Here is a 24,343-nt window from a genome sequence, read left to right as displayed (position 1 = left end):
GGAACCCAGGGCCATCAGTGGTTCCATGAGGGGGACCACACGGCCCCTCTCCACCATAGAATAGCCACAGGGAGTTGGTGGTCGCCAGGACATCAGGGGTCCACTATGGACCCCCTTTTTATTTTTTACACTTTGCCCACAGGCGGTGGTGGTCCCCGGGGCTGCATGGGGTACACGGCCCCTGTATATAATTACATTAAAGCCCTAGGGACCTGTGGTCCCTGGGTCAGTGGGGCAGGGGGGCCCCCTACATCATATTTGCTTTATGTCCTTGTGAGGTGGTGGTCCCTAAGGCAGTGAGGGGCCATGCGGACCACTGCACCATATTACCTTCATGCTAAGGGGAGGTGGTGATCCCCGGGGCAGCAGGGTGGTAGGTCATCCCCCCCCCTTAAAATAACAATGACCCTGGGGCCTGCCCAACCCAGGGGCTTATTAAAAAACAAGCGCAAGAGCCCGTGCTTGTTTTTTATTTTTTTTATTTTAAGCTGATCCGCGGATCCACTGTAACTTCTGCTGAAACATTTCTAAAAATGCTTTTTTGTCCCTCTTGGACCTCACCACCAGAGCTAAGGGGTCAGGGTGTTGGTACTCTGGCCTCATTTCTTATTTTTTATATTTTGTTAGGCGTGGCTGATGGCGAGTCCCAACATAGCTGCCAAAACTTCCTTGTCGAAGTGTTGGAAGCCATTCAGGTCTCTGCACAAGATCGGGAGGGGTTGTGAATCCTTTGCGTTCCAATATATACAAATTTAGATTCTCTTTAATATCTCAAAAACTACTGAAAGGATTTACACCAAACAACAAAATAGGGCTCTTTCTGGACCAAGAGATACATTTCTGCCAAATTTGGTGTCCAGTGGTTTTGCACTATCGCTGTTCAAAATTTCATTGGAAATGCTCTAATTTTGACCCCCCCTTAATCTCGGCCCCCGCTTGACAGATCACCCGGAAACTTACCAAACAGCAGCGCATCTGACTGTCACATTTTTAGGGGACATTTTGTGAAGATTTGTCAAGCAGTGCCAAAGATATAGGCAAGTAAAAAACAACTTTTTCAATAGAAACTAGGGCCTAACAATAACTACCTAGCGGCGACCACCACTAAGATATTGAAGCTGAGTCCCAGAAAAAAAGTACAAAAATAAGAAAAAGGGCCAGGGTACGGTCACCCTGATCCCTCAGCTCTGGTGCTAGGGTCCCAGAGGGACTCTCCATGGCTTAAAACGGATTTTTTTTACAAATGTTTCTCACAATTACTTGAGGATATCATGAATTCTGGAATGTTTTTTAAAAATACAAGTGTTGTGTCTTGTGCTTGTTTTGTTTACAAGCCCCCAGGTGGGCCAGGTCCTGAGGCATTCTTATTTTTATGTGGGTGGGCTGCGCAGCCCTCCTGCAGCCCCTGGTACTGCCACCTCCCTGGGGCACATCTGCCTGGCCCCCCTCAGCCCTGGGGGCCACCACTTCTTCGGGGCACTTCTCTGAAACCAATGCGGGGGCTGGGTAGCCCCCCATAGCCCTAGGGACCACCATCTCCCCAGGGCACAAATTTGAAAATGCAAAGGGGGTCCGTTGCAGACCCCTGGTCCCCAGGGACCACCACCTCCCTGGGGGTATTGATGTTGGAGTGGAGTGAGTGGCCCTCCTCTGACACTGATGGCCCTGGGTCATGCCACCCAACAGGGCCAGCTCCTGCAATGTCCTTGGGTGCCCAACCCCAGGACATGCTGTTTGCTGTGACTTGGCAGGAGCTGACAGCGCCCACCAAGTTACAGCAAACACTCTGCTCAGAGTGAGGAAGAGCTGGAGGTGGGGTACCAGCTGGGACAGTGGGGCCTTCAGGCTCCCGCTGCGGTCCCCAACATTGCGACAGGGTGCCCTGGGGGCACCTAAGTCACACGGCCGGGCCCCAGGTGATGAAGTCCCAGGGACAGACATGGGCCATGTGGAAGGGGCCCCTCCCCCCCAAAAAGTTGAAATAATTAGGCTGGGCCCAGGCGGTTGGGGTTACCGGGGCCAAGATCAGCCGGGGGAGGGAGGCTGCGGGGATCCTCTCCCCAACCAAAAAAAATATGTATTTTCATCTCACTGGATGATGTCACCAGTGATGTCATTTGAGATGTCATGAGTGATGTCAGCATTGGTCACTGACCATGTCATGAGTGATGTACTATGTGAGGTAATAAACAGTGCATTACGGGGGCGCAAGTTATAGTTAGCTCACATAAGTATAGCTGCTGAATTGCTATGGTTTTGTACATGTGAAATGTGAGCCTACCTACTGTATGATGTCCCTGTAACCTTTGTTTTTAAGTGAATTTCTATGTTTTTTTAAAATTCTATTTCCTAATTATAATGTCCCTGTAACCTTGGTTTTTTTCAGTGATTTTTTATGTATTTTTAATGCAATGTAATTTTCATTACTATACGTTAATTTAACCACTGCTGTGAGTGGTGGCGGTTGGCCCCAGGGCCTGACCACTAACCACCCAAACCTGAGAAAGAGAGAGAAAGTGAGAGATTGAGACAGAGAGAAATTTAGGCTTTGATGGATGATATAGTCAGAAGGAGCTATTTCTGCACAAACAGTTTTTGTCAATTAAAGACAGAGATCACCTTTCAGTATGCAACTTAAACATTTATAGCTGAAAAAAACTAAACCAGGAAATAACCACAGCCTTTGCTAGACTAGAACCCGTAACCTTGAATGAGCATGTTTGACACCTTAGCCACTAGGCCAGAGTTTACTCCTTACTATACAGTCTCCAGATTTAACTATGATATTCAACCTACAGAGTTTGAGGGGGAAAATACTTTAATGTTTTATCACTAGAAATGTTTAACAGTGAAAACACTCAATAATAAACAAACTCATTGTCAAGCGATCCTAGGATTTGAACCTCCAGCCTACTGCACAAGAACTTTACCATTAGGCCTGAAGTACCCCTGTCCTGCTCTGTATCCGAACGTTAACTATAACATTCTTACCAAACATCTTGCTAGACTGACTGTTTAAACTTCTTGTATGGCGAGACCATTGCAATAACAACCTCTCTCTCTTCCATCCCTTCATAGGATGGAAGAGAGAGAGAGAGAGTAACAGGACCGCAGGGGAGCCTGAAGGCCGCCACTGTCCTAGCCGGTTCTCTGCATTCTGCAGGAGCCAGCATTGCTCCCACAAGCAGGGAGCTGCTTTAAATAGAAGCTTCCTGCTTGTGGGAGCAATGTTTTCATCTGTTTCCCTCCACGCATATAACAGATGAAAACTTCACTTTCTACAAGTGAGAGCTGTTTGACAACTCTCACTTGCAGAAAGTGTTGGCATCCCAGGACATAGAAGGAGCTAGCCCTGGGGGGGCAGTCACAGGGGCTATCATTGGCTCCATGAGTGTGGTGCAGCCCCCCAATGTAAAATAGTCTGGGGGAGGTGGTGGTCCCCAGGGTTGCTGGACTGTATTTGATGGAAACCCTGGGAGGTGGCGGTACTCAGGGCTGTGTGTGTGTTGGGGGGGTGCTGCACCACCCCCTGCATTGGATTTGATTGAAGCCCTGGGGAGGTGGCAGTCCACGGGGCTGCGTGGCCCCGCATTGTATTCGATTGAAACCCCGGTGAGATAGTTGTCCCTGGGGCTGCGGTGGGATGTTTTGTCCCCCGCACTGTATTAGATTTAAGCCCCGGGGAGGTGGTGGTGCCTGGGGCTGCAGGGGGGCGTGTGCCCCACACCTTTTTCATTCTGATCACCCCCTGGAGGTGGTGGCTTCCAGGGCTAATTGAAGCCATAAGACGAGCCCCGTGCACATCCTTTCTTTATTAAACCCCTCATTGCCCCGTGGCCTGACACACCCTAGGGCTAATTAAAAGAAAAGGGCAGGAAAATGCCCTTTTTAAAAAGAAAATCTGAAAAATCAATAGATCTAGATCGGTGGAGTTTTCTGATGTTTAAAAAAAAATGCTTTTTAGCCCTTGGGGGTCCCTCTGTGACCTACCCTGGCCCCCTTTCTTTTTTTAAAACTTTTTTTACTGTGACTCAGCTGAAGCCAAGTCCCAAGATAGCTGCCAACACTTCCTACTTGAAGATTTTGCAGCCATTCAGATATCAGCATGGGGACAGTTGGATCTGCGGAGGATCTGCAACCCTATATATCTATATTTTTTTAACTCTAATTTCTCCAACATTACTGAAGGGATTTACACCAAATAACAAAAAGTGTGCTTATTGGGCCAAGACCTAACTTTCTGCCAAATTTGGCATAATTCTGTTCAGCGGTTCCGGCTGGAGTCGTGTTCGAAAATTTGAAAAATCCCTTTGACGTGAAATGGGGAAAATGTGTTACGGGATCCCCCCTTTTTCTCAGCCCTCGTTTGACAATTCACCCCCAACTTACAACACAGCAGCCGAGCCAATCAAAGTATACGTTTTGAAAATTTTGTGAAGATTTGTCAAACGGAGTCAAAGTTACTGGCAAAACAAAAAACACCCTGTGTATGGAAAAAATGGTCCAAACTATAACTACCCATTGGCGACTGCCAGTAGGTAATATATGTATAGCACTCCATGCAAAGCAGGTCACACACACCCAGGATGAACTTGTCCAGAATTGCTTTATTAAAGGTACGCTTGCCCCTGCAACGCTTTTCGGCCCCACGCATGAAGGGTCATGTGATATCCATTTACGGCATACAAAATTGTCTTTTAACATAAAAAGTGAAAAAAGACTGAGGTGGTCATTACAAGCACGACGGTAATGACCGCCATGCCGGCGGTGTTGGTCATTACCGCAAACGGCATGGCGGTTCAGACCGCCATATAATGAACACAGTAGTGAACTACTACCCTGTTACCCACCGCCAGGCCAGATTCGACCGCCGGGCCGACGGTAGGCACTTTTGACCCGGCAGTGGAGGCCAGACCGGCGGTGGGATAATTATCCCATTTCCACCAGGGATTTCCTGGCGGGAGACCCCACCAGGTAATCCCTGGTAGAAAGCATACGGGTGACAGGAATTCTCATTCCTGTCACCTGTATGTGACACACCAGGCCCCCCACTTGCCACAATCCCCACCCAGCCTCCAAAGACCCTAGAACCGCCCCCAGCCCTGAACCCCAAAAACCAACCCCCCCACCCTGCCACCCTCCAATGTCCATGTAGGCCTCCCCAAATCCCCCCTCACCATCCCTCCCTATACAGGTCCCCCCCAAAGCTCAACCCCCCCACATCCACATGCACCCATATCCCTACATGCATGCATTCATACACGCAGACACACATCCCCCCTTCACAAACACACACGCACACCCCCATGCACTCACACACTCAACAAAAACACACACACCCGTCCCTTCTGGACAGCACTTACCTGTTTTGTGGCCCTGATCCGGGAGGGAATGTGCTCTGTGGATGCTGCTCAGCTGGCATCGCCGCGCCTCCATACAACACCACGCCTATGACTGCATCATTATAGGCATGGAGGTGTCTGGACTGACGTGGCGGTGAGGGTGGAGCAACATCCACCCCGCCACCGACCACCAGCATGGCGAGCCTCACCGCCATCAAAGGTGGTGAGGCTCTATGCATCAGAATATGGCGGGATGCCTGCCACCGCCACTGGTTGTCTTCCATCGACCGTCAGCATGGTCGGTGGCAGGCTATCCTGCCATGTTCATAATGAGGAGCTTTGTTTTGACACAGACAGTGAAGACTGTCACAATGCCTGTAGTACAATCCAATTCAGAGGTTCAGCCATCCAGGAATGAAGTCCCTGTATAACAAAACAATAAGTGCATATGTGAGATTTACATGACTGACATTCTGCAAGTACTGATGTTACACAGGGATTAGTGTGTCAGATATTTATACCAGCACTGTAATATAAAAACCACCAGTTGGTGATAATGATACACATACATTTGCAGGCACGCTTTAATACTAGCAGTGTATTATAAACATACATGATTGAGTATAGTGCCCAGGGCATTAAATTCTATACTGTCCTCGAGGCATGGTCATCAAGGCTTTGTCTGTGGGTGTCACTGAAGGATGAGTATTGTAAGTAAGTTACCATTGCAAGCACTCCTTCAGAAGTAGGATTCAGTGCTGGCCTTACTCATAAATTTCCAGGTGTACTATTAAAATATTTGTGTCTAACATCCATGTCTGTCTCAATGGAAAAACAAGTTATTAGTACGCCTTAGGTGTCAACTCAGAACGACCTTTACTTGCAAGGAAATTCACTCGAAAAAGGAGTAATGTTACAGATAAGTGAATATGTCAGTGACAACATTAATGTTTTGAACTACAAAAACACAGAAATTCACCAGTTATAGTGTGCAGGGCTAACTATAATTTGCTTCCCTGCCATGCACTCCTTATGACCTCACATATTACATCACTCATGACATGTTCTATGACATCAGTTATGACAACACTGATGGTATTCCAATTAACAGCAATGATTTGTGATATGGTTTTGTGTTCTTGACATGCTGCTGAACCTGAAGTAGACTCTGTCTGATTACACATGCACAAATATCCTCGCCACATATTTCTGCTTTCACAAATAGTTTTTCACAATATGGTGAAAAAAGGTGTTAGCACCTAGTATCGCCTTACATACCACCAAGTAAATATGTTTTGTGATTTGGCCTCTGATGGCCTCCAGTCTTGAATCTCATCCCAGTAACTGTGCTACAAAAAGTACTACGTCAACTGCTCCACCTGGATGAACTTAAAGATCTAACTATTCTACCAAATCTTCTCCAATGTACACTTATTTTTCACCTCTCCCTGGATGAATAGTTGTCAGGGGTGCTGAATCCCTGCTTTCCTCAGTGGAACAGCTAATCTATCCTCAAATATTCCCTGCAAAAATACGATCCCTGTAATGAAAAATTACCTGCTTTATCGAATTTCAAGAGAAAATGTCAATTGCATTAGGTTGACATTCAATTAAACTGGAGGTGATTTATGTCCTTTTTGACCCATAAAGATTAGTCAAAAACATATTGTTTTTCTAAATGTAAAATTTAAAGAGTATTGGCAAAACCAGTCAATCTCGGTTAAGCAAGCATTTTTTTTTTCTATGTCAAGCATATGCCATGAAAACAGCAAGCATTGATAATGCCAATTGGACTGACTTTCGTAAGCTGGTGTAACAGTTATTTGTATTCATTTAAAGCAACACATGCTGTAAAGACAATGAAAAAAACATGCAGTCATTTAGAAATAGCTGCCATATGCTCACAATAAACATTTTAAAATGAAACCTTTTCCCAGATGTGTTCGCTTTACTAGTGATTTAGTGAAACAAAATAGCAAGCCTTTCAGTTGCACTGCACACTTGGGAAGCAGTTGTCTAACGGAACAGCTAAACCTGTCCCAATGGCCAGAAATAAAAAGAAGAATGAAAAACAAAACTGTTTACTCTAAGAATGCATATGATCTGCTGCCAGCTATTTTTTTTTTATTATTATTGGATTGACCACAATGTTTGGGTCACTAAGAACGAATATTCAAGGATTGGACTTTTCATATTGATACTTGTAAGGAAACAGGCTTTTTTTGGGCATACCCCCAACTTTTAGCCCCCATTTTAACTACTAGGTACTGGTGTAATGGCTCTGAAATGCCCTGAACCCTGCCAACAGGACTCAGTGCATGTGCTGTGACCCTTCAAATGGTGCATGGTTAATTAGCTGCTCCCCAACTTTCTTGTAAGGCCTAATGTATGGTACCAGGTGTACTCAGAGTCTGTAAGTTAGAGTATCCCCCTCCACCCCTAGGACTGCAGCACTTGTTGTGCCACTGTAAATGAGACAAAGTAAAACATGGCTCCAACTCTGCAGACTGGAAGGGCAATTTTTTTAAAAGTCAACTTTGCCTTTTAAAGTAATGGTAAAGTGCAAACCTCCCTTTTTAATATATTTATGTCAATCCATGGCAAGCATGACAACCCTAAAGCAGGGTGCTGTATACTAAAAAGTGGAACCTGTACTTTACATGATTTAACAGTAAAAAGTCTAAATTGTTATTTTTAGTGTTGAAAGACCAGTAGCCCTATTGACAAGTACAGAGTTACACATTGGCAACCCAGCCCTGCTAACTTGATGATGACTAAGATTGTTACCTATGGCAAATTTGGAGAAAGGGAACACAGGATAACTTTTGGATTCTAGTCCAATATAAATTTGTCCAAAGTGTTCCATAGCTTGAAAGAGCTTCTTGTAACATCAAACTGGTTAATGAAAGATGTCTGTGCCGCACAAATCTATGAGAGCCATGCCCACCATATATGGTAGGAGATACAGTTGCCGGACTTCCTTTTAAGTAAGATGAGTTTGGCTGCAATCATTAGAAGTACATGTTGGTTGGCAAGTATGAGGAGAGAATGGGACAGCTAATGGCCCTATTATGAAAGTTGTGAATACTGAATTAAGGTGGGTATTAAATATGTTATTACGTTGAGTCACTATCTTGTCCCAGTATGTCTCAGTACGTAAAGGTTATTAATCTCGTCTAGATTGCGATGAGAAAAAGAGACACCCCCAAAGGCTTTATACTCCACCCCATGAATAACAGCTGACTTTGGGCTCCCCTCTTGAAGGTGGCAACAGGCACCACAAACCCTGTAGCTTTAGCTCAACCTGACATACAGATTTGATGGAAAACAGGCTGTCCTGACACATAACTAGATCTGCAATAGGATCTAAGAATCGTGGCTCGAGGGCGACTGGACTAGTGCACTTGCCACCAGCACTTTTTTTAGAAACAAAAAAGTGGCTCTATTGATATGCCATTGATCAGGGTCACTAAGGTATTATAGTGTTAGGCTCCTTGAATGTGGGCACCCTTCAGAGGGTAAGGTGCATCTATACTACTGTTGAGTTCATTAGAATGTATGATATGTTTTGCTGTGAAGGAACTGGGGCCCATATTTATAAAGAATTGGCGTACGGCAGAGCTGCAAGTCTTAGAGTGTAGTAAACTCATCATATATGCCAAACAACATACACAAGTCAAGTTATAAATTTTTAAAGTAAACAATCTTATTCCATAGAAAACAATGGAAACATTGGTGTTCCACAAAATACCTGGTTTGCGTCAAAAATAAAGGTGCACGGATGAGCGTGCATCGGAAAACACAGTGATGCATCGAATTTTTACTCACAAGTGAGGCCGTGCATCGTTTCTTCTCCGGTCGGGCAGGCAATTCATCGTTTTTCTTCCTGGGGTTTTCGGTCAACAACTTAAACCCCATTCTGCCTTTGAAGTAGGCACATTTCAGAGGAAAGTCTCTGTTGTTCAAAGGATCCTGCATTGCCCTGGCCTGGCTCCAGACTCATATTATAGGGTTGGAGACTGCATTGTGTGAGGGCAGGCACAGCCCATTCAGGTGTAATTGACCACCCTAGCTGAGATGGCCCAGCCGAGATGGCCCAGCAGGATATACAGGCTACACCCCAGCTCCCTTTGTGTCACTGTCGAGAGGGGATTCACGAACAGCCCAACTGTCAGTCTGACCCAGACAGGGAATACACAAGCAGGCAGAGTCACAGAATGGTTTAAGCAAGAAAACACCCACTTTCTAAAAATGGCATTTTCAAACTGACAATTTAAAAGCCAACATTACAAAAAGATGTATTTTTAAATTGCGAGTTTAGAGACACCAAACTCTATATTTTATCTGCTCCCAAAGGGAAAATGCACTTAAAAGTTATTTAAAGGCAGCCCCATGTTAAACTGTGGGAGAGATATGCCTTGCAAAAGGGAAAAACGAATTTGACAGTATATCACTGTTTGGAAATGTGAAAACACACCAGCACATGTCCTACCTTTAAGATACAGTGCACCCTGCCCATGGGGCTACCTAGGGCCTATCTTAAGGGTGCCTTACATGTATAAAAAGGGAAGGTTGGGCTTGGCCAGGGGGTACACTTGCCATGTCGAATTGGAAATTTAAAAACTGCTCACACAGACACTGCAGTGGGTGGCACAACAATTGCTGCAGGCCCAGTCCACCCCTAGTGCACTTTACTAGGGACTTACTAGTAAATCAGATATATAAATGATGGAAAAACAATCACCAGTACAATTACACAGAGAGCAAATGCACTTTAGCACTGGTTAGCAGTGGTAAAGTGCCCAGAGTCCTAAAGCCAACAAAAACTGGTCAGAAAGAATAGGAGGAAGGAGGCAAAAAGTTTGTGGTGACCCTGCAAAAAGGGCCAGGTCCAACAGAGAAATTAGCAGTTAGAAACTCTATTGTCTTACAAATCTAAGGAAAAAGCCTACAAAACATCAGCCTTTTGGAGGCCAAAAAATAAATAAATGGAAAGAATGGGTGACACTCTTATCGATTTGTGAATCCGAAGAGTAAAGAATGTTTTGGGCTTATGTACATTCAATTTAGTCTTCTCATTCCAAGAAACTAGGAAATAGTATACCAGCTGCTGTTTCAGAGGAACAAGTCACAGCACTAAATTGTGAACAGAACGATAAGACCAATAAAGATGAATTTACATATGGTCCTCGAAGGTATTCTAGAAAACGTATCCCCATAGAACATTTACTGTTGGTCATCCTGTCTCCATCCCTTATTTAATGCCTATTACTTCACAGGGCAAATTCAGTCATCTTGGCAAGGTTTAATTATTTGCCCTCTCCATAAAAAAGGCCCTGTCACATTCCTACTAGTTTATATATGATTACTCTGTTAGATATGGAGGCTAAACAAAATGCCCCATTAATTCTGAACGACCTGGGCAGAAGAAATGGTTCCAATCCCATGGACGCAAACGAGTTTTAGATACAACTACAGCACTGTAGAGAATTACATGACACTATCGATACATACCAGGAAGCATTTAACGCCAGGAGCAACAATATCCTTACCAGTTTCATTGACCTGCATACAATTCATTTGTTGTGTACCAATACATGGGTGAAGGTAAAATATGGTACATATTTGACCAGCAGGGGCCTTAAAGCAGGGTTGCATTTTATCGCCATTGCTTTTTTATCTTTTTAATCTTTACGTCGCTGATATTACAACTCACTTGTGCAACAAAATATAATATTTTCTCAAACTGGAGGAAGAAAAATTCCACATTTATTGTATGCGGACAATACCTTGATGTCTGATCAGACAAGTGTCGGTCTCCAACACACACTAAAGTGGTTTGAAATGTACTGTGCCATGAACAATCTAACAGTAATCTGTGACAAGCCAAATGTCCTCCATTTTGGGAACAGGGCATCCAAAGTTAGTGGATGGCACATGAACAACCAAAATGTCTTGCTGACAAACTCATACAAATATTAGGGTCTCTGGATCAATGATACAGGTGCATGTATCAAACAAAAAGCGAAGTTATTCCTTATGCACCATTCCTCATCTCAAACTCAAAATCGCTTATTATTTAACCTGTCCAGTCCATATATCAAATTGGTTGCATCTTAAATTGTTGGCATAACTGCAAAAGATGCTTCAGTGAGAAGACAACAACGCCCATGTTCCTTTGCCCTGGACCAATATTTGTGAACTTTAAGAAAGCGCACAGCTCCTTTATTGTTGCTGTATGGCTTCAGTGAAACGCCACCCTATTAACTTACCATAATACCACTTAGAATAACAAGGAAAGAAGTCAATATGAAGGCTATACCTACCCATGAACCCAGCTCTAGCAAAGAGCCAACAGATCAGCTCTGCACTTGCCCTTCCATCCCTAGCAACATTTGTGACCCGTTAAATCACCCGGGGCTTCTAAGCATCTAATACGCAATAAAGAGAAAAACAATGGACACAAGTGGGAGGAAGGCGTGAGCGGGGGGAGGCTGTGGGACATAACGGATTGCAGGGTAGTTGGACACAACGGAGGGCGGGGTAAAAACAACAGGCAAAGGGAAAGAGGCAGGGGGGGCTCCTTTCAGGAAAAGAGGTGTGTACTTACTTTTCTGGTGACAATTCACCCTTGACGCCTGTAGGTTTGCCTGGTCGTATGAGTGTGCACTGGCAATGGAGTATTAAACAGTTAGCCTGAAGACTTAACATAACAGACTTATGATGTGTTGACTACCTATATTTGTTACTGTTATTGTTATACTACAGGGGCAATTCACCCCCATGCTCCAAAGAGACATATAATTCATCGGTTTAGGGGGGCAGTCAGCAGGCTTGAGACTATCACGTTTGTATCACTCATGTTTGCAGTGCTGTTTGCCCCGCTTTCAGACTGCATGGTGTGTGGTGTCTCAGTGTGTTATTGTTTGCTATATTGAATTATTTATCCTTATTCAAAATAAGCAGAATTCTGTTCTGTACACATTTTTATTTTGCAGGCACTTAAGGGTGCTTATTCTGTTCCACTTAAGTAAGCCCACAAGTTATAATTTCCCTATAAACTATTTATACATCCGACTGGTAGGGATAGAACAAATAACAATATGTTATCCATCACTCCTGACAAAGGCAAAGGCACTGAGCAGCTAAAAGAGAATGGCTGAAACATGTTGACACAAGGGATGCTACAAAGTTTGTATCCTTAGGCATCCATTACTTTCCTCTTTTTCACCTTACGGGGGTCACCAAAAATAAATGGTAATGATGTTTTGTATCCCCTGTCTCTCCTATGTGACCACATCTTGTTTAATAACAGGCTCCAGATGAACACTCCTTGAAGTCTTCTCATTCACACCTAAGTGGTTTTACAAACTTCATGATCAAACCATAGTCACGTTTTTCACTTATTACAAAATTCACCAAGATGGAGACTAATCTTTCTTTAGCTTATATGGACCCCTGTATTGTTCAGTAGCTCCGTTATGGTGATTTCTCAGTAAAATAGCTCTTCACAATCTTTATTGATTATCACACAAAAGGGGCTTTCCAACAAGTGGTTTAACCAATTGCGTGCCTTGGACTGAACACTAGATTTATTGGAATCAAACTCTACATGTTTACTTCAGTCTTGTGAACACAATGATTACTCTCAAAACACTGAATTATAGTTACCTCTTGAAAGCACAAAAAATCACAACTTTCAAATATCTATTATTGAATTGCTGGTGTTCCGATTTATGTGGGCCCACTCTGAAGGTTACACTGTAGCCTGGCATTTAAATATGTTCCAATGTGACTTTAATCAGGGTCTACCCAGTTGCCACCCCTTCTCTCCTCTTCTGTCTATCCTAGAGACAGTACATTTAGAATTGTGACTTTTGCAGAGCATGTTGTATTGACGGGACTCATCCTCCTCATTTCACCAAATGTATTTTGTGTTGAAATTGCAGCTAATACACAGTTCATCCAAATTCAGATCCTGCACAGTGTCACAAAAGCATTCACGCACTTCCAAAGGTTGCTATATGAGCCCAGTGTAAAGGGGAGTAACAATTTACTCTAAGATCAGCCATTGATGTCCTTAGTGGCAATGACAACTGAGGCTACAAAAATGTATGCATACATTAAAAGAAATATAGATACTCCTCACCCCGGTTTGTTGTCAATCATAGTCTGTAACCCTTGAATTGGGCATTCCAGCTACAAAAAGATTAGAAGGCAAAGAATATACATAATCTGCACAATTGATAAAATCCTCTATAGCCATGATTTCCTGCACACAGTCTTCTACAACATCAGATACGGCTGTTGTAAGAAATTACCCTATTTCTGTTGTGGTCCCACCATATCGGCCACTGGCTTTAAGACTCGTTGTGCCATGGCTAAACATATAACCCCCACTCCATCTAGCATGTGCTGTACATCGAAGCTCCCAGTTTGGCCTATTTAGTTTCCCCATATGTCAATTGTAACTAGTGCCTACAATGCACATATGTCATGGAAGGTTAAACGTAATATGTGGGCTGTAGTGTGTATGTAACAAATAGTGACGGAACTTTATGTCTGCCAGGAGCCCCACTGTGCTCTGGCTGGGCTGCAGTTTAAATAACAAATGGCAAAAGGACTTGTTTTTTTCAGGTAGGAGAATCCTATTTTTATATGTTGATAAATTCCCTCCAAAGGTTACTGTGCCCACCGGGCAGGGTACTGATTTATAAATATAAGGCACGGTATTTATTGGGGTTAGTGTGCCCTCAAATTAAAATAAAACTCACAAACTATTTCACTTTGTAAGCTTTTCCAAGGTTTTTCTTGGATAGGTTTAGATGGGGCTCACAACTTTTGTGTCCTGTCTTTGCCCAGGGAAATGTCAAACAATTTCTAATAAAAGGTTTCAAAGTTACTTCCCACTTCATTTTCAAATCAGAATTTTGATGCCTGCATGGAAAATTAACTTTTACAATGTACTTTATTGTGCCTGAGCCAAAACTGGACCAAAACCCTTTTGCAATTCAGCCCCTTTATGTCTGGAATATAAATTATTGCTTGGGGAGTTAACCATTCTGGACAATAGCCTGCCTCTGAGCCCAGAAAGTATAGATGGATGTTAACTGTTGATTACATAGCAGGTATAAACTATTTGAGAGTTGATAGGAACAGTTGGAAGAATAAAGGACAGCTTTAGCAGTACCTTTTTTGACTTGGAGATGCCAGAGAGAGCTTCTCCTATTAATTCCTAGGTCTCTCCTAGACAGCCAGGCTGCAATCACAGTATGAAATCCAATCAGGTTGCAGGAGAGCTCATCTAAATAGGGGTGCGGCTACGGAGCTGAGAACAGGCCTGCCCGGTGGGAGAAGGCTTCTTGCATATTGAATCAAGGACTCCTGGTTAATTTAACAGAAAGGCAAAAAGGACATGCTGGTGGGGGACTGCAAGAACAGTTAGGATTGGTGGCAGAATGTCTCTAATCACTGGCTGGTGCCCAGCATAAATCTGGCACCCCAACCACCACCATCTCCCCAGAACAATCCTTGACTTAGGAAAGCTCCAATTGAAGAAGACAGCCCTGCTTGGAGTAAAGGAATCAAAGACTCTTAACTTCTGCTGCAAGAATGAAGACTCCTGACTTCTACCATCCCCCAGGGACAGGAACTGTTCTCCAAGAGTCAAATGGCCGACTTCATGTTTGCTTGTTCCAGGGATACAAAACGCAGAAGGATTCCTGGCTCAAAAATGGCTAAGCTGACCAAAGAGGACTAAACACTCTAGGGTCTCTGGCTGGAGAGTGATCTATTTCTGAGACGACTCCTCTGAGGAGCTAGGTACTCCTGGACTGAATAGAAAGACCTTTCCCACCCTTTTAGGAAGAAAGGGCCTAGTCATTGTTTCCACCTCCATAGCATTATTACAGGGCACTGAGGCTTACTTGAAAGGTCTCACCTTAGGAGGCCATGGAAAGAAAGTTCATCCTGCACAGAGCTTCTTGCTAAAAATTCGTTTAACAGGACCTTGCAGCAAGGTAGCCAACATCATGGAGCTCTGCCTGGCTGCAGCTTCCAGCCCTGCCTTACTGGAGGATTTTGTCTTCCAAAAAGTTAACTAAATCTGAAACATCTGACCTGGGCAATGTGGCAAATCTATCCAAACAACTCAGGGTTTTTGGCACCAAAACCAACTGCTTCAGAAGGTGCTTTGTGCTTTACAACTGTCCTTGGGCAGTTATTTTGCTTATTAAAATGTTCCCTATTGTTCTAAATTGGCTCGGAAATGTTATTGTGTTGTTTTTTTTTACTTTAAAATTGTTAATACTCCTTGAAGTTAACTTACACTTCTACGAGAAATACCTGTTCCTTGTGGCAGAGCTATCAGGGGCTGAACAGAAATTGTTTCAGAACCATGTTTCATCCTAGCCAGATTGTGCTAATTACTTTGATAGGGTTCACCCCTTCTGAAATTAAGAACCCAAAGGCCTAACAGTTTATATGGTGTTAGCAACATTCAATGACAAAAATAATAGAGTGACTCTCATGCTGTGGGAGATATAATGTGTGTGCGCCCCTATTTTTTTTGGTTTGTTTTAGGACTCTGCATGCTATGACATTGCCATTCAATATCACCAGCGTCTACTTTTCTCCTAAACATGTATTAGGAAATTTGTTACACCCAATCGACTTATTTACATTTCCAATAATACCATGCTAAATTGGTATAGCAAATGCTTCGGTGGCACCGAAGTTAACCCCTTCTGTGCCGAGGACGTAGTGGTTACGTCCTACGGCACAGTGCTGCTGTGCCGAGGACGTAACTACTACTTCCTTGGCACACAGCCCAGAGGGAGCGCTCTCGCTCCCTCTGTGTGCTTCCCCCCACCCCCCCAAAGTCAGGGATGGAAGGGGAAGCCCTTCCCCTTCCACCCCGACCCCCCCCCCACCCCCCTGTGACGTCAGCGCGCGAGCGCGCGCTGATTAGTCACAGGGGTCTCCCCCAACGCGCTGGAAGCTCTGCTTTCAGCGTGATTGAAAGAGAAATGCTGAGCAATCACTGGGGGAGGCCCGGAGATGCTTCAAAGGGAAGGAAATGTATTTCCTTCCCTTTGAAGTCTCTCCCAGGGTTTCAAAAGCCGGATTGCTTGCAATCCGGCTTTCCAAACCCCACTAGACAACAGGGATTTTTTTTTTTGTGTGAAATTGACATAAGGGTGCGACCCCTTGGGCAAGGGTCGCTCCCAGGGGGGGCATTTTTTTGGGAAGGCCTTTTCTGCCCCCCCTTGGGGGCAGATTGGGCAATTTTAGGTCAATCTGCCCCCAAGGGGGCAGAAACCACTAGGCACTGGGGATTTTTTTTTTGGCGGCAATGTCACGCAGGGGGAGCGACCCCGTAGGCAAGGGTCGTCCCGGGGGGGGTGAGGGGATGGGGGGAAATTTATTTTAGGCCATTTCTGCCCCCCCCCCGGGCAGAAACCTCTAGGCGCAGGGCAAATTGTTTTTTTGTGTTTTTGTTTTTGTTTGTTTGTTTTTTTAGAGATGAGGAGCGACCCATTAGGCAAGGGTCGCTCCCCTGGGGGGGCAAATTGTATTTAGACCATTTCTGCCCCCCTTGGGGGCAGATTGGCCGATTTTAGGTCAATCTGCCCCCAAAGGGACAGAAACCACTAGGCACAGGGGATTTTTTTTTTGGCGCCAAAGTCACGCAGGGGGAACGACCCCGTAGGCAAGGGTCGCTCCCAGGGCGGGGTTGGGGGGATGGGCGGAAATTAATTTTAGGCCATTTCTGCCCCCCGGGGGCAGATCGGCCTATTGTTATTAGGCCGATCTGCCCCCGGGGGGGGGCAGAAACCTCTAGGCGCCAGGGCAAATTGTTTTTTTGTGTTTTGTTTTTGTTTGTTTGTTTTTTTAGAGATGGGGAGCGACCCATTAGGCAAGGGTCGCTCCCGAGCGACCCCTTGGACAAGAGTCGCTCCCCTGGGGGGCAAATTGTATTTAGACCATTTCTGCCCCCTTTGGGGGCAGATTGGGCAATTTTAGGTCAATCTGCCCCCAAGGGGGCAGAAACCACTAGGCACCGGGGATTTTTTTTTTGGCGCCAATGTCACGCAGGGGGAGCGACCCCATAGGCAAGGGTCGTCCCGGGGGGGGGTGAGGGGATGGAGGGAAATTTATTTTAGGCCATTTCTGCCCCCCCCGGGGCAGAAACCTCTAGGCGCAGGGCAAATTGTTTTTTTGTGTTTTTGTTTTTGTTTGTTTGTTTTTTTAGAGATGGGGAGCGACCCATTAGGCAAGGGTCGCTCCCCTAGGGGGGGAAATTGTATTTAGACCATTTCTGCCCCCCTTGGGGGCAGATTGGCCGATTTTAGGTCAATCTGCCCCCAAAGGGACAGGAACCACTAGGCACAGGGGATTTTTTTTTTTGGCGCCAAAGTCACGCAGGGGGAGCGACCCCGTAGGCAAGGGTCGCTCCCAGGGCGGGGTTGGGGGGATGGGCGGAAATTTATTTTAGGCCATTTCTGCCCCCCGGGGGCAGATCGGCCTATTGTTATTAGGCCGATCTGCCCCCAGGGGGGGGCAGAAACCTCTAGGTTTTTTTGTGTTTTTGTTTTTGTTTGTTTGTTTTTTCAGATTCCAGAACTTTCTGTCACCGAAATGTGAGGAAAATGTTTTTTTTAGCCAAATTTTGAGGTTTGCAAAGGATTCTGGGTAACAGAACCTGGTCAGAGCCCCACAAGTCACCCCATCTTGGATTCCCCTAGGTCTCTAGTTTTCACAAATGCACAGGTTTGGTAGGTTTCCCTTGGTGCCGGCTGAGCTAGAGGCCAAAATCTACAGGTAGGCACTTTGCAAAAAACACCTCTGTTTTCTTTAAAAAAATGTGATGTGTCCACGTTGTGTTTTGGGGCGTTTCCTGTCACAGGCGCTAGGCCTACCCACACAAGTGAGGTATCATTTTTATCGGGACACTTGGGGGAACGCTGGGTGGAAGGAAATTTGTGGCTCCTCTCAGATTCCAGAACTTTCTGTCACCGAAATGTGATGAAAACGTGTTTTTTTAGCCAAATTTTGAGGTTTGCAAAGGATTCTGGGTAACAGAACCTGGTCAGAGCCCCACAAGTCACCCCATCTTGGATTCCCCTAGGTTTCTAGTTTTCAAAAATGCACAGGTTTGGTAGGTTTCCCTAGGTGCCGGCTGAGCTAGAGGCCAAAATCTACAGGTAGGCACTTTGCAAAAATCACCTCTGTTTTCTTTCACAAAATGTGATGTGTCCACGTTGCGTTTTGGGGCTAGGCCTACCCACACAAGTGAGGTATCATTTTTATCGGGAGACTTGGGGGAACATAGATTAGCAAAACAAGTGTTATTGCCCCTTGTCTTTCTCTACATTTTTTCCTTCCAAATATAAGAGAGTGTGTAAAAAAGACATCTATTTGAGAAATGCCCTGTAATTCACATGCTAGTATGGTCACCCCGGAATTCAGAGATGTGCAAATAACCACTGCTCCTCAACACCTTATCTTGTGCCCTTTTTGGAAATATGAAGGTTTTCTTGATAGCTATTTTTCACTCTTTATATGTCAGCAAATGAATAGATGTATGCCCGGTATAGAATGAAAACGCACTGCAGGGTGCAGCTCATTTATTGGCTCTGGGTACCTAGGGTTCTTGATGAACCTACAAGCCCTATATATCCACGCAACCAGAGGAGTCCAGCAGACGTAACGGTATATTGCTTTCGAAAATCTGACATTGCAGGAAAAAGTTACAGAGTAAAACGCAGAGAAAAATTGATGTTTTTTTCACCTCAATTTCAATATTTTTCTTATTCAGTTGTTATTTTCTGTAGGAAACCCTAGTAGGATCAACACAAATTACCCCTTGCTGAATTCAGAGTTCTGTCTACTTTTCAGAAATGTTGCGGTTTCTGGGATCCAGCATTGGTTTCATGCCCATTTCTGTCACTGACTGGAAGGAGGCTGAAAGCACACAAAATCGTAAAAATGGGGTATGTCCCAGTAAAATGCCAAAATTGTTTTGAAAAATTGGGTTTTCTGATTCAAGTCTGCCTGTTCCTGAAAGCTGGGAAGCTGGTGATTTTAGCACCGCAAATCCTTTGTTGATGCGTTTTCAGGGAAAAAACCACAAGCCTTCTTCTGCAGCCCCTTTTTCCCATTTGTTTGAAAAAAACGAAATTATCACTGTATTTTGGCTAATTTCTTGGCCTCCTTCTGGGGAACCCACAAAGTCTGGGTACCTCTAGAATCCCTAGGATGTTGGAAAAAAAGGACGCAAATTTGGCTTGGCTAGCTTATGTGGACAAAATGTTATTAGGGCCTAAGCGCGAACTGCCCCAAATAGCAAAAAAAGGCTTGGCACAGGAGGGGGAAAAGGCCTGGCAGCGAAGGGGTTAAATGTCATATGTGAGCTATCATCAGTATTTGATAACAATGATACATGCATACACTGTATAGTTCCAAAGAGCACCATTGTATACTTGCTAGGCTGCAGTTTTGAGACCACTGCTATAAAACATGACAAGGAAATTTGCTTTGCCATCTAGGGAACCCACTTTACCACATTTATAAGTCTACCTATATGTGCCTATAAACACGTCCAGTGATGGGTACCTAATGAATAAAAGTAGAAAATACTGGATATTAAGTAAAAGTATATTCCTCAAATGAACAGTTGTCAAAACATGTTTGTCACTGTGTAGGTGAACTTAAATTTTGAATGAACAGACCTAATTGTGAAAAACTGGATTATTAAATTTCAGCCTAGAAAAATATTAGAAACTTGCTGGCAGGTTGTTTTTCAACTTTTATCACATAAGTGATTCATTGGTAAAAGCAGATTGTTGATGCGTGTAGTGGAAAAGTGTTTTTTTAAAGAGTTCTTTGTTGTTCAGAAAAACACTGGAATTAAAACAGGTATGCTTGCTGCCTTCCCTTTAGTGGCTAAAATAGCACCCTAAAGGATAGTGTTGCCACCTCTATGGACAGGAAGACTGATCTGGTGCAACAACTTAGCAGGAACGGGTGAACTGACTTGGTACAGGAACACATGATGTCACAAAGGACTATGGCTGCCTTCTGCGTCAAGTGGAGTTCCCAATGTGAACCCATTTCAGCCCTAGACTTTTGTCTCAGACCACAGCGAGGCAAAAGGGTGAGGGGGTGTACCTTCATTTTCACGGGGATAGGTCAGAAAGTGGGTTCAAAGCTCTTGCCAGGGGAAGATGCTATGACAATTTTGAATGAGGGACTGGGGAAGATTTTCAGTAAAGTGAAAGAAGTGCTAAAAAAGGGGCTTTCACAGTGCTAGTGCGCAGGGTCATAATGGTGTGAACGCTGAACTTATTACTAATAAAATTATGTATTACGAGTTATGAATTCGCATATAAATTAGTTAATATAGTGAATAAAGTGCAATTTTGGAAAAGTTTGTGAATAATAATTTTGTAGTAGTGTGTCATATTAATGATTTAATGCTATGTATTTGCTTAATTAAATGTAGGCCTTAAGTTAGCGAGGTCTGGGCCTAGGTATTACACATATTAAAATGCAATGTCAGAATAGATTTGTGAACTCATGTGTAGAAAATAAAGATGTATTGTTCTAACTGAAGGTTGACTAGAGATGTAGCAGTAGCCTTTAACTTTCTCATGAGGACCTGCTTGTAGAATCATGTTGCACCTAAAAAATTACATTTGAGGACCTGATGCATGTGAAATCGATGTTCCCGGGAACCAACAATGGATGCACTGACTAGAGTATGGAAGGATACAAGAAAGTTACCTGAAAAGTCAGATGATGGGAATGGAACGAGAAGAACCAATTATCGATGTGTGCAAGATAGTTTTGTTATATTGTAGATTTCAATTTAGGCTTTAATTGGTCTAACTGTAAGCATCCGATTTTCTGACCAATGGCAATGTGGGAAGTGTTTTAGGCGATTTTGACTTAACCGGACTGCACAGAGGAGAAACTTCACTTCTTCATCGTCACTTTCACTTCTTCGTGGCTTGACTTTGATGGCTAAATAATTTGATGCTGCCCTTAGAGATTTGTTTTATGGTTCTAACTGCATAGAGACTCCTGTGTCTGAACTGCCCCCTTCCATTGCCCTTTACTGATGCAGACCAGACGAATGTCCAACTGAGGAAGAGAATTGCAGCTTGCCGATCCATATTGAGGAGAGGTATAAAAATATCATGATTTTGTTGTAGATATTCTTAGTTGTTTTATGTACCAACTGCTGATTTTTGTTTGAGCCATAGTTGGATGTTTTCCAAATTAACTTTTGACTAAATTGTTCTGCATGAAGCCCAAACATGCTATTCTAATCCGGATGTTAGATAGGGAGACACTGGAGATGCTGACAAAATACATTAATTGAGCTAATTTGCATTTTTCATTTGCTGAAACTAAATGTATGCTATATTTAATGCACAGTTATTCTTGCTACTGATTTGTACTGTGATTTTAGAAGGCTTAACTATCAATGCACTAATCAAATTAAGATTCCTTAGAAGATTCGGTCAACCAGTGTTGTTTGTGTAAGTTTACCAATTGATTTTGAGAGTGATTTATGTGATCTTAGCATTGATAATTTCTGGAAATAAAATTTCTACCTTTACTAAATGGTGTGGTTATTTATGACAAATGGGTCATGGTGTGTAAAGATTTTTGAGTCGTAAGATGTTCATTGGTGTTTCATGTTAATGTGATTGCTTTGAGTTTAGGGACTTATGGTGGAGTTATCCTAATCGTAGTCAAAAGATCCATCGACCTATAATGCATCCCCTTATCTATTAACATAAAGACCAAATAAGGAAAAACACGCTAACAATGGGACCTCACCTCAGTGCCACCTACTCAGAACATTCTTGGACCAACAAGAATGCCTCAAGAAAGAAAGAGACTTGTTCTTGACTTGGGCAAGAAGACTGAAAGACTCCTGGTCTGCACTGACACTCAGGGACGAGAACTGCCATCCACAGGTCACTGCTACAGAGACACAAAAGGATGATAGGCTTCCTTCTCTGAAGATGATTCAGTTGACCAATTGTGAGTAAACTGTACTGGACTGCAAGAGAGCTTTGGCTGGGTCCATACCTGGGTCCTGCTGGCTTCCAGGTTCCTGCCTAGAAGCCAGCTCTGAGGAGGTGTAGTGGCTTTCCCAGCTAAAGTTTTGGATTTAGTCACTGTTCTCTGACTTCCCGAGAACCACCATAAAACAAATAACCTCTGAGACTAAGGGTTATGTAGCCAGCGCCAGACTGTTAATTTCGCTCACTCTAAGGGCCTGATTTAGATCTTGGTGGGGGAGGACACTCCATCACAAACTTGATGGATATCCTATCCACCGAATTACAATCCCCTTATAGCCTATGGGGGTTGCAATACGGCAGGCAGGGTATCTGGCACATTTGTGAGGGAGTATGCCCTCTGCCAGGATCTAAATCAGGACCTAACTTTTTCAAACAACATCCAAGGCTACTGGCGGACCTCAGCAGAACTGTATTTGAACCTGAGGAGCCTTCATCAACTACACCTTCATACACTCCCTAACTGAAAGAAAAGAAGAACAAAGTCAATTCATAGGACTTGGGATTGGGCGAGGTAAAGAGTTCATTCCAGTAGTTTGTCGACCTCTGCATCTGTTGACACCAATTTTGTCATGCCCTGAGCTTTTGGTTCTAAATATGAAACCTTTGGCAGTTGATTGATGATGATATATGCAACTTTGCAGGAACCTTTCCACCTTCAGCAGTCTACCTTGAACCATTGAAGAATTTTGAGAAGAAGGCAGAAAACAAAGTTCCAAGGTAAAAACATTGAGTTGTCTGACCTGTCATTGCTTACCGGACCCCTGCTTCATCATGATCAGCCTGAAGTCAGGCCTAGATCTTGGTTGATGGTGAAGTTTGACTATGATTGGTGTTTTGTGGACTCTTGGTGCTTTTTGCCTTAATTCTTTAGAGATCTATAACTACAATTCTGGTAATTCATTTTTTATCATTTTAGTGTCTTTTTGCTCATTGACTATTTCCTGAGTTTGCCTGTGGAATTTAATTTGTGTTCTGAAATTTAATATTGTTTGTGCTGTTTGAATATAGCTTTCACGTTTCTGGTGAAATGTCTGTTATTTGTGCCAGAGCAGCCAGGGAATAAGCAACACTTCACTTTGAGCTGCATTGGGTGACATCTAACCAGTTTGTGTTCAATAGGTTGGTCGGGGTACCCCCTCTTGAAATAATAACCCAACTTCTGAAACATTCCAGTATTGTTAATCAACCTGAATATTTAAGGGCTTTTGAATAAATGTAGGGACACGCAGTGCACTGCATGAGTGTCAAGCTTGGGGTGGACATTGACATGAGGGTAGACAGTTGCTGAGCTTCATGACTGTTTTGTCAAGATCTTTTGCTGTCCACTATCCATTTCTAGAGGGCTTGCTTGTGCCCTTTTCAGCCTGAAGCTCAATGGAAGTTATTTGAATGCATGTCCAGTTGGCGGGGAAGGTATGCACAGGTAGTTACTTGTTGCTATCTATGTATATGTTTGCTATGTCTATAGCATCTGTTGGCAGGCTATTTTCACAAAGTCCACCTTGGTGTATATGTGGGATGCTGTATTGTATGTGCCTGGCTCTGAGAATGATGATTGGCTGCTGTATGTACTTGTGTGTGTGTGTATGTTGTGGTCCATGGTGCGAATAGTGTATGGAAATCCATGAGACATTATGTGCCCTCAGTATTGTTTCAGTATTTTTCCATGATTTATCTAATGTCCTTCGATGTTTTTTTATATTTATACCAAGTGGTTGCGCTGTTCTCAATCAATGTTATCTCAGCATTCAGTGCTGATCTACGTGTTGGATGTTCCTCATAGTTGCTTTTCAATTTTCTATATGTGTCATGTGCACATGGCAGAACAAGGGTGTGTGTAGGAATGATAACAGCGCACATTTTGTTTTCTGTTCAGACATGATATATATATAGTGTCTG

This window comes from Pleurodeles waltl, chromosome 2_2 (assembly GCF_031143425.1).
Source record: "Pleurodeles waltl isolate 20211129_DDA chromosome 2_2, aPleWal1.hap1.20221129, whole genome shotgun sequence".
Lineage (NCBI taxonomy): Eukaryota > Metazoa > Chordata > Amphibia > Caudata > Salamandridae > Pleurodeles > Pleurodeles waltl.
Note: the sequence above shows the minus strand (reverse complement) of the source record.